The following is an 11,317-nucleotide window of genomic DNA, read 5'->3' on the forward strand; positions in this document are numbered from 1 at the left end:
AGACGCCATCGCTAAACTCGAGGAGAAATTTGATTATTAGGAAAATTTCCAGAGGCACTCGAATTTGAGACTTCAAGGTTTCCCAGGGGTCGTGGAGGGAAGAGACGCGATCTCCTTTCTACAGGATTCCCAAAATTCTGGATCTACCCCCTCCCGCGCACCCACTGGAGATTGAGAGGGCCTATCGCACCCTACGGAGGCGGCTGCCTGGCCAGGTTGCACCCAGGGCATTTGTCATAAAATGTCAACGGTACCAGGACACTGTTCGCATCGTCTCTGCTGCCCGAGCAAGTACGGAGATGCCAGAATCATGATCTTTCCGGATTTTTCTTCCACACTAAACAAGAGGATGGCTTTCTCCCCACTAAAGAGACTCCTGCGTCAGGCTGGCTTGGCATACGGCCTGCGCTAACCAGCGACTTTGTGGATCGAAACCAAGAATGGTGAGCACACATTTGACTCTGTGAAGATGGCTGAAACATACATGAGGAAAGAACTTCCTGACTTGTTCACGTCTACTACACCCCGAGGAACTGTCTTTTGAACTTGGATACAGTGGATAGTGAACTGTTAGCACATGGGGAAACAACAAAATTACTCATATGATCGACTGGCTGGCTGGCTAGCATGATAATGACTGGCGAGGTGAAGTTGGATCATAGCTAATGTGGCTGTGCAATTTAGCCAGCTCGCTAAGTTTACAAGGGTGTAGCTATAGCTACTATACATCCTCACTCTGCCAGGTAGTTACATTTTGCTGTATACTTTTATTTTACGCAGAAAGGTCCAGTCGGGTTTGGTTAAATAGTTATGTGGCTTTTGACTGGGTTTCAAGCCTAACTATGTTGTTTCTATTACTTCAGGGAATTTGAGATACTATTACGTTTGCTGGCCTGTTTATTGTTAGAGATGTATGTTGACGTTATTGATACAGAGACAGGGATAAGCTACTCATTGGCTGGCCGCATAATTGCCAGCTAGCTGATATGTATACACATACACAAGTGTAAAGCTGTGTGTGTGTATATATATATATATATATATATATAATATTTTGGGGGGAGGGTGAAATCAGGAGGATGGTGATTGTTTAACTACTTGTCCCTATTTTATATTTGAGAGATGATAGTTATCGTCTGGTAACGGTCTTCATTTATACATCATAGTTTGATGTCTTTAATCCTGACCTGCTGGGGTGCGTTTGTGGTCATCGCTTTTGTCGCCGAGCGGCACAGGTTTCAGGGCGCTTTGGGGAATGCCGATCGGTTGACATTTGGGTGTGCGGGTAGGCTCGGTTGGTGACTATGAATGCACCCAAGTTTATTTGATCTAAATAAAGAAAAAAAATTGAGACATGCTCAAGTGGGGCTAATTAGTCCAGTCAATATTGTTTTAATCAAATTGTATTTTGTTACTTGACTAACAATATTTTCATGCTACAAGGAACAGTCAATGTACTTCTAATTCCATATACATTTGATTTAGAATGAACCTAATTCGAGTGATGCTATGCGTAGCAAGTACATCTAGCTTAAAGACTAGTGTCTAAGGATATGGGTTCTTTAACTCCCTCAGTTGGGGAGGGGGTTGGGTGGGTTTGTGGTAGGGTCAGGGTATTGGCTCACGAGATGTTTACTACTTTATACTTTCATCATTTCATTTTGTACACGTGGTATTTACTCAAAGCTATTTTGTTTCTTTCCTTTTCACTATTTCTTATTTTCTTCAAAGATGTTGGCACCTAATAACTATACATTTATGACACTTAACATTAGGGGTACTAAATGCCCAGTCACTTAACATTAGGGTTATTAAATGCCCAGTCACTTAACATTAGGGGTACTAAATGCCCAGTCACTTAACATTAGGGGTATTAAATGCCCAGTCACTTAACATTAGGGGTATTAAATGCCCAGTCACTTAACATTAGGGGTACTAAATGCCCAGTCACTTAACATTAGGGGTACTAAATGCCCAGTCACTTAACATTAGGGGTACTAAATGCCCAGTCACTTAACATTAGGGGTACTAAATGCCCAGTCACTTAACATTAGGGGTACTAAATGCCCAGTCACTTAACATTAGGGGTACTAAATGCCCAGTCACTTAACATTAGGGGTACTTAGTCACTTAACATTAGGGGTACTAAATGCCCAGTCACCTTAACATTAGGGGTACTAAAATCATCACCAGTCCAATCCAATCACATTAGAAGACACACCTCCTCCTGTTTCCTACCCTATCACAGTTCCTTTCCCTTGGTTTAAAAACCCTGTCAGTTGTTTGCTCTAGACAATCACTCTGTAAATGCCATGTCTGTATGTCTCTGTGTTTCAAATGTGTTTCACTCCCAGTGTTTCACTCTCTCTTACATTAGTGTTTCACTAAATGTTTCACTCAGTGTTTCACTCTCTCTTAGTGTTTCACTCAGTGTTTCACACTCTCTCTTAGTGTTTCACTCTCTTAGTGTTTCACTCTCTTTAGTGTTTCACTGTGTTCACTCTCTCTTGGTGTTTCACTCTCTTTTAGTGTTTCACTCTCTCTTAGTGTTTCACTCTCTTTAGTGTTTCACTCTCTCTCTCAGTGTTTCACTCTCTCTTAGTGTTTCTTAGTGTTTCACTCTCTCTTAGTGTTTCACTCTCTCTTAGTGTTTCACTCTCTTTAGTGTTTCACTCTCTCTTAGTGTTTCACTCTCTCTTTTCAGTGTTTCACTCTCTCTTAGTGTTTCACTCCAATCTCTTAGTGTTTCACTCTCTCTTAGTGTTTCACTCTCTTTAGTGTTTCATGTGTTTCACTACACCTCTCTTAGTGTTTCACTCTCTTTAGTGTTTCACTCTTCCTCATCTTAGTGTTTCAAAACTCTCTGTGTTTCACTCTCTTTGCACTCTCTCTTAGTGTTTCAATCACTCTCTCACTTCTTAGTGTTTCAAATGCACATGTTTCTGTGTTTCACTCTCTTTAGTGTTTCACTCTCTCTTAGTGTTTCACTCTCTCTTTGTTTCACTCTCTTTAGTGTTTCACTCTCTTAGTGTTTCACTCTCTCTTTGTGTTTCACTCTCTCTTTGTGTTTCACTCTCTTTAGTGTTTCACTTCTCTTAGTGTTTCACTCTCTCTTAGTGTTTCACTCTCTCTTAGTGTTTCACTCTCTTTAGTGTTTCACTCTCTCTTAGTGTTTCACTCTCTCACTCTCTTTAGTGTTTCACTCTCTTAGTGTTTCACTCTCTCTTAGTGTTTCACTCTCTCTTAGTGTTTCACTCTCTCACTTTTTAGTGTTTCACTCTCTCTTAGTGTTTCACTCTCTCTTAGTGTTTCACTCTCTCTTAGTGTTTCACTCTCTCTTAGTGTTTCACTCTCTCTTAGTGTTTCACTCTCTCACTTAGTGTTTCACTCTCTTTAGTGTTTCACTCTCTCTTTAGTGTTTCACTCTCTCTTAGTGTTTCACTCTCTCTTACTCTCTCTTAGTGTTTCTCTCACTCTCTTTAGTGTTTCACTCTCTCTTAGTGTTTCACTCTCTCTTAGTGTTTCACTCTCTTTAGTGTTTCACTCTCTCTTAGTGTTTCACTCTCTTTGTGTTTCACTCTCTCTTGGTGTTTCACTCTCTCTTAGTGTTTCACTCTCTCTTAGTGTTTCACTCTCTCTTAGTGTTTCACTCTCTCTTAGTGTGTTTTCACTCTCTCTTTACTCTCTCTTAGTGTTTCACTCTCTCTTAGTGTTTCACTCTCTTTCACTCTCTTTTGTTTCACTTTCACTCTCTCTTTTAGTGTTTCACTCTCTCTTAGTGTTTCACTCTCTTTTAGTGTTTCACTCTCTCTTAGTGTTTCACTCTCTCTTAGTGTTTCACTCTCTGTTTCACTCTCTTTAGTGTTTCACTCTCTCTTAGTGTTTCACTCTCTCTTAGTGTTTCACTCTCTCTTAGTGTTTCACTCTCTTTTAGTGTTTCACTCTCTCTTAGTGTTTCACTCTCTCTTAGTGTTTCACTCTCTCTTAGTGTTTCACTCTCTCTTAGTGTTTCACTCTCTCTTAGTGTTTCACTCTCTCTTAGTGTTTCACTCTCTCTTAGTGTTTCACTCTCTCTTAGTGTTTCACTCTCTTAGTGTTTCACTCTCTTTTAGTGTTTCACTCTCTCTTAGTGTTTCACTCTCTTAGTGTTTCACTCTCTCTTAGTGTTTCACTCTCTCTTAGTGTTTCACTCTCTCTTAGTGTTTCACTCTCTTAGTGTTTCACTCTCTTAGTGTTTCACTCTCTCTTAGTGTTTCACTCTCTCTTAGTGTTTCACTCTCTCTTAGTGTTTCACTCTCTCTTAGTGTTTCACTCTCTTTAGTGTTTCACTCTCTCTTAGTGTTTCACTCTCTCTTAGTGTTTCACTCTCTCTTAGTGTTTCACTCTCTCTTAGTGTTTCACTCTCTCTTGGTGTTTCACTCTCTGTTTCACTCTCTCTTGTGTTTCACTCTCTTGGTGTTTCACTCTCTCTTGGTGTTTCACTCTCTCTTGGTGTTTCACTCTCTCTTGGTGTTTCACTCTCTCTTGGTGTTTCACTCTCTCTTGGTGTTTCACTCTCTCTTGGTGTTTCACTCTCTCTTGGTGTTTCACTCTCTCTTAGTGTTTCACTCTCTCTTGTGTTTCACTCTCTCTTAGTTTTCACTCTCTCTTGTGTTTCACTCTCTCTTGTGTTTCACTCTCTCTTAGTGTGTTTCACTCTCTCTTAGTGTTTCACTCTCTCTTAGTGTTTCACTCTCTCTTAGTGTTTCACTCTCTCTTGGTGTTTCACTCTCTCTTGGTGTTTCACTCTCTCTTAGTGTTTCACTCTCTCTTAGTGTTTCACTCTCTCTTAGTGTTTCACTCTCTCTTGGTGTTTCACTCTCTCTTGGTGTTTCACTCTCTCTTGGTGTTTCACTCTCTCTTAGTGTTTCACTCTCTCTTGGTGTTTCACTCTCTCTTACTCTCTCTTAGTGTTTCACTCTCTCTTAGTGTTTCACTCTCTCTCTTTGTGTATTAACCTCTCTTTTGTTTGAGCACCTCCATAACACTTTGTCCTCACCTGTGAGTATTGTTTTGGTTATGGTGTTTGTTTGTTTGCTGGTGGGAAAAGGGGAAACCAAGACAAGTCGCCCATGGGCATACACTACCCGTAGGTAAACTTTGTTAAATACACTAGTTAGAACTGGGCGGACCACCCACTGTATTTTTGGTTAGTTAGCTGTTGTTAAAGTAGGCTAGTCTAGCTTAGGGGTGTTTTTGAATACTTATTGTTTCTTTCCTTAGGTCCAGCTCAGCCCCTTTTCCTGCTCCCCCCCCATTACTGTGTGTTTTACAATAAACCCTGAGTTTGACGGTAGATTACAGTTGTCCTGGTTATTTCGTTCACACTTTTACTTTGTCACTATAGTAAATTGCATGAGTTATGTTACGGGTCTCATTACCATCCCCCCTAGACTTTCGAGCCAAAAGGGATTCGTAACACCCAGTCAAGCGCAAACGCATTCTGAATGATCTAAAGCAGCATAAGTTTGATATAGCTCTTCTTCAGGAGACACACCTGACTGACTCTGAGCATGATAAACTGAAGAGAGAGTGGGTGGGTCAAGTGTACTATTCATCTTTCACCTCTCGGGCAAGAGGGGTGGCCATACTCATTAATAAGCATTGCCCCTTTCAGATACAATCTCAGATTAAAGACAAAGGGGGTAGGTTTGTGATCATTCAAGGTTTCATTATCAATGAGCCCATTACCATCGCGAATGTGTATGGGCCTAACCATGATGATCCTACATTTTACCAAGACATCTTTTTGAAGTTAACGTGCCCATCATCAGAGATTTTAATGGCAGTGGATTTTACTTGGTACTGGACCCTTCCAGTGATAGATCTACCTCTAATAGTATCAATCTCACACAGGCAGATAAAATGTTAAAAGCAGAAATGAAACACTTTGGACTTATGGAGATTTCACATCCAAAAGGTTAAAGAATACTCATTTTACTCCCCTGTCCATGACAGTTACTCTAGAATTGATTTATTCCTGCAGCCAATGGAAGCTTAACTACTGTGTGTAAGTACTTACCAAGATGTATATCAGATCATTCTTCCCTGCTGGCTTCAGTGCCAGTCAGTAGAGCACAGCCACCCTCAAGAAGATGGAGGTTTGGAACATACTTACTAAATAATCCCACATTTGTAACATTTCTGAACACTCATATAGACATATTTTTAGTACCAATAACAACTCTGCCTCCCCCCTAATTTTATGGGAAGCTCTCCCTGCATATCTGAGGGGGCAAATCATATATTTTAGTTCAGGTGCTCGTAAGATGTATACGGCTCAAGTAAATCTGTTGGAGAATGAAATCAGAGATCTGGAAAATGAACATAGTGTAACATTTTACGACTCAACTCTACAAACATTTGACTCAAAGCGATTGGAATATAACACCCTGACGACCCATAAAGGGGAAAATGCTCTTAGGAGAACAAAACAAAACTACTACGAACATGGAGATAAACCTCCAGTTGCTTGCTTGGCAGATAAGACGAGAGGATTCTAGTAGAGTTATTAGCTCTATTAAGATACCCAATAACACAGTTGTTCACAGTCCTGAGGAAATTAAGGGAGTTTTATGAAACATTGTACAAGTCTGAAGGGGATGTTCCTGCCACAATGCATGAGTTTGTGAACAAACTCAATGTACAAACTTTAACTGATGAGGATAGAGAGTACATGGAGAAAGAGATTAGGGAATCCATTTTCAACACTGCTGGGGGAAAATCATCAGGGTTAGACAGATTCCATATTGAATTCTATTGATCCTTTTCACCCAAACTAATTGAGCCTCTTTGCAGTATGTGTAATTATGCCATAGAGACAGAAAAACTCCCAGACGCACTTGAACAGGCACTGATCACAGTTTTGTTAACCTGGGAAAGATCCTCTGCTTTGTGGGTCGTATAGACCAATATCTCTATTGAACACTTCATATAAGATTCTTGCGAAACTCATAGCTCTTAGACTGGATTAGGTTCTTCCGGACTTGGTTGATATGGACCAAACAGGCTTTGTAAGAAACCACTCATCTCCTGATAATATCAGAAGATTATTTAATATTATGCATTATGTAGAGAATGACCAAGAATCTGTAGTGGCGGCTTCATTAGATGCGGAAAAAGCTTTTGACCGCATAGAATGGACCTTTAAGTATTTATTGAAGACTCATCTCTGCAGTAGGTCCTATGATTGAGTATAGTCTGGCCAGGATCCCTCCTGTCAGTATTTATGCTGCAATAGTTTATGTCGGGGGGCTAGGGTCAGTCTGTTATATCTGGTGCATTTCTCCTGTCTTATCCGGTGTCCTGTGTGAATTTAAGTATGCACGATCTCTCTCTCTCTCTCTCTCTCTCTCTCTCTCTCTCTCTCTCTCTCTCTCTCTCTCTCTCTCTCTCTCTCTCTCAGGACCTGAGCCCTAGGATCATGCTTCAGGACTACCTGGCCTGATGACTCCTGGCTGTCCCCAGTCCACCTGGTCGTGCTGCTGCTCCAGTTTCAACTGTTCTGCCTGCGGCTATGGAACCCCGACCTGTTCACCGGACGTGCTACCTTGTCCCAGACCTGCTGTTTTCAACTCTCTAGAGACAGCAGGAGCCGTAGAGATACTCTGAATGATTGGCTATGAAAAGCCAACTAACATTTACTCCTGAGGTGCTGACCTGTTTCACCCTCTACAATCACTGTGATTATTATTATCTGACCCTGGTCATCTATGAACATTTGAACATCTTGCCCATGTTCTGTTATAATCTCCACCCGGCACAGCCAGAAGAGGACTGGCCACCGTCATAGCCTGGTTCCTCTCTAGGTTTCTTCCTAGGTTTCGGCTTTCCTAGGGAGTTTGTCCTAGCCACCGTGCTTCTACACCTGCATTGCTTGCTGTTTGGGGTTTTAGGCTGGGTTTCTGTACAAAGTCTCTCTTGAACCAACTCAAGCATACAACTAGAGCTGTGACGGTCATGGGACTTCCGGTGTCGGTTATTGGCGTGCCGTACAGTGGGGCAAAAAAGTATTTAGTCAGCCACCAATTGTGCAAGTTCTCCCACTTAAAAAGATGAGAGGCCTGTAATTTTCATCATAGGTACACTTCAACTTGGACAGACAACATGCAGGAAAAGCCCCCAGAAAATCACATTGTAGGATTTATAATGAATTTATTTGCAAATTATGGGGAGAATAAGTATTTGGTCACCTACAAACAAGCAAGATTTCTGGCTCTCACAGACCTGTAACTTCTTCTTTAAGAGGCTCCTCTGTCCTCCACTCGTTACCTGTATTAATGGCACCTGTTTGAACTTGTTATCAGTATAAAAGACACCTGTCTACAACGTCAACAGTCACACCCCAAACACCACTATGGCCAAGACCAAAGAGCTGTCAAAGGACACCAGAAACAAAATTGTAGACCTGCATCAGGCTGGGAAGACTGAATCTGCAATAGGTAAGCAGCTTGGTTTGAAGAAATCAACTGTGGGAGCAATTATTAGGAAATGGAAGACATACAAGACCACTGATAATCTCCCTCGATCTGGGGCTCCACGCAAGATCTCCCCCCGTGGGGTCAAAATGATCACAAGAACGGTGAGCAAAAATCCCTGAACCACACGGGGGGACCTAGTGAATGACATGCAGAGAGCTGGGACCAAATGTCATGTATTGTCATGTTATGTCTTGTTCCTGTTCTTTCTCTTCTCTTCGTTTCCCCCTGCTGGTCGTATTAGGTTACCTTCTCTCCCTCTATCTCTCTCTCTATGGTCCCTTTCCTTCTCCCAGCTGTCCCTCATTCTCCTCTAACGACCTCGTTTACTCTCTCACACCTGTTCCCTCTTTTCCCTCTGATTAGGTCTCTATTTCTCTCTCTGTTTCTGCTTCTGTCTTTGTCGGATTCTCGTTTGCTTCGCCCTTGTTCTGTCCTGTCGTAATCTGCCTCTTCATTAGATGCTGCGTTTGATCAGGTGCCTCTGTCCTCTACGGCCCGCGCCTACCCGGAGGGACCTGCAGTCTGTTGCCGCTAGCCCTGCTATTCTCCTCTACTGCTAGAAGGGGACTAGTCAACCGATACATCTGAAGAGGATTTATGTTTTCCCTGTGTTTGAACATTAAAAGACTCTGTTTCTGTTAAACCGCTTTTGGGTCCTCACTCACCTGCATAACACCAAAGTAACAAAGCCTACCATCAGTAACACACTACGCCGCCAGGGATTCAAATCCTGCAGTGCCAGACTTGTCCCCCTGCTTAAGCCAGTACATGTCCAGGCCCATCTGAAGTTTGCTTGAGAGCATTTGGATGATCCAGAAGAAGATTGGGAGAATGTCATATGGTCAGATGAAACCAAAATATAACTTTTTGGTAAAAACTCAACTCGTCGTGTTTGGAGGACAAAGAATGCTGAGTTGCATCCAAAGAACACCATACCTACTGTGAAGCATAGGGGTGGAAACATCATGCTTTGGGGCTGTTTTTCTGCAAAGGGACTAGGACGACTGTAAAGGAAAGAATGAATGGGGCCATGTATCGTGAGATTTTGAGTGAAAACCTCAAGGGCATTGAAGATGAAACGTGGTCTTTCAGCATGACAATGATCCCAAACACACCGCCCGGGCAACGAAGGAGTGGCTTCGTAAGAAGCATTTCCAGGTCCTGGAGTGGCCTAGCCAGTCTCCAGATCTCAACCCCATAGAAAATCTTTGGAGGGAGTTGAAAGTCTGTGTTGCCCAGCAACAGCCCCAAAACATCACTGCTCTAGAGGAGATCTGCATGGAGGAATGGGCCAAAATACCAGCAACAGTGTGTGAAAACCTTGTGAAGACATACAGAAAACGTTTGACCTCTGTCATTGCCAACAAAGGGTATATAACAAAGTATTGAGAAACTTTTGTTATTGACCAAATACTTATTTTCCACCACAATTTGCAAATAAATTCATTAAAAATCCTACATTGTGATTTTCTGGATTTTTTTCTTCTCATTTTGTCTGTCATAGTTGAAGTGTACATATGATGAAAATGACAGGCCTCTCATCTTTTTAAGTGGGAGAACTTGCACAATTGGTGGCTGACTAAATACTTTTTTGCCCCACTGTATGTACACAGTCATCGACATAACTGACAGCCGACGGACAGTCGAAACATTAGCAAAGGAAAACAGTGTTTAGGCCTAACTGTCTTGCTCATAGGCGCGCGAGTCTCAAGTTAAGGGGAAGCTAATTTTCACCATAAACAACATATAAAGCATTCTATGCATCATCACATTTACAGATTTATGTAAGATAGCTATATATTGCTAATGTGATTAGTAAATTGGATAGTCATCATTTAGACTAATAATATAACTCAATCACTGTTCGCAAAAAAACATCTGTTCAATGCAGCGCGTGGTGGAGTAAGGCTAGGCTATATCAGATATGTTTCTATTTACAGGAAAACAAATTGGCCTTTTAAAAATATTTTTTGTCATGCAATTCTACTACACTTTATATGACTATAGAGATTAGCAGAATCTTGTTCAATATGACTTTCAAGTGGCACTGACCCAGGGATAAAGAAAGTGAATATGCACACTCACCGGGGATATAGCCGATGCCAAAAATACTGTTCGCTCAATTAAGTTCAGAATCTTGATAATTAAAAAGACAGATTAGTCTTTTCATTGTCTTCTCTTTGAAGCAATAGTCAATTGCTTTCCAAACTATGTTAGCCTGAGATAGCGTTGTCTTTCGTGAGATGCACTGTCATAAATATGTAAGTCATATTTACACTTGATCACGTCTGTGGTCAGTGCAAAAAAAATGAACGTCCTTCAGCTGTCCGAACCTCCCCCTTCACCTTGAAAAAAAAAGTTTGGTAAACCCTGCTTTAACAGGCTAAAACTATTTGAAACCGGTCTTATTTTGAGACGAACCAAGTCTGCTCCAGCCTATAAGAACGAGGAAGAATGTCATAAACTAAGTAGAACCAGATCATGAACTACAGTACTGTAAAGTGACAGATACTGAACAAGGTGCCTACGGCTGATGGAAGGAGGCATCTGTTCTTAAATTGTGTCCAAAACACATCCTACCTTTCCCAATGATAAGTAAAGGCCGTTTGGCCTACCTTTCCCAATGATGAGTAAACTTGAGTGTATGCATTATAGATATGGGCTTCATATAAAGTGTTACAAAGTGTTCTCTGTTCATCTTATATATCCAGGTTTGGCCGGTGTAGGCCGTCACTGTAAATAATAATTTCTAGTTAAATGAAGGTTAAATCAAAGAAAAAAATATGAAGTGCTTCACT

The sequence above is a fragment of the Oncorhynchus gorbuscha genome, unplaced genomic scaffold (assembly GCF_021184085.1).
Source record: "Oncorhynchus gorbuscha isolate QuinsamMale2020 ecotype Even-year unplaced genomic scaffold, OgorEven_v1.0 Un_scaffold_1721, whole genome shotgun sequence".
NCBI classification, from domain to species: Eukaryota; Metazoa; Chordata; class Actinopteri; order Salmoniformes; family Salmonidae; genus Oncorhynchus; species Oncorhynchus gorbuscha.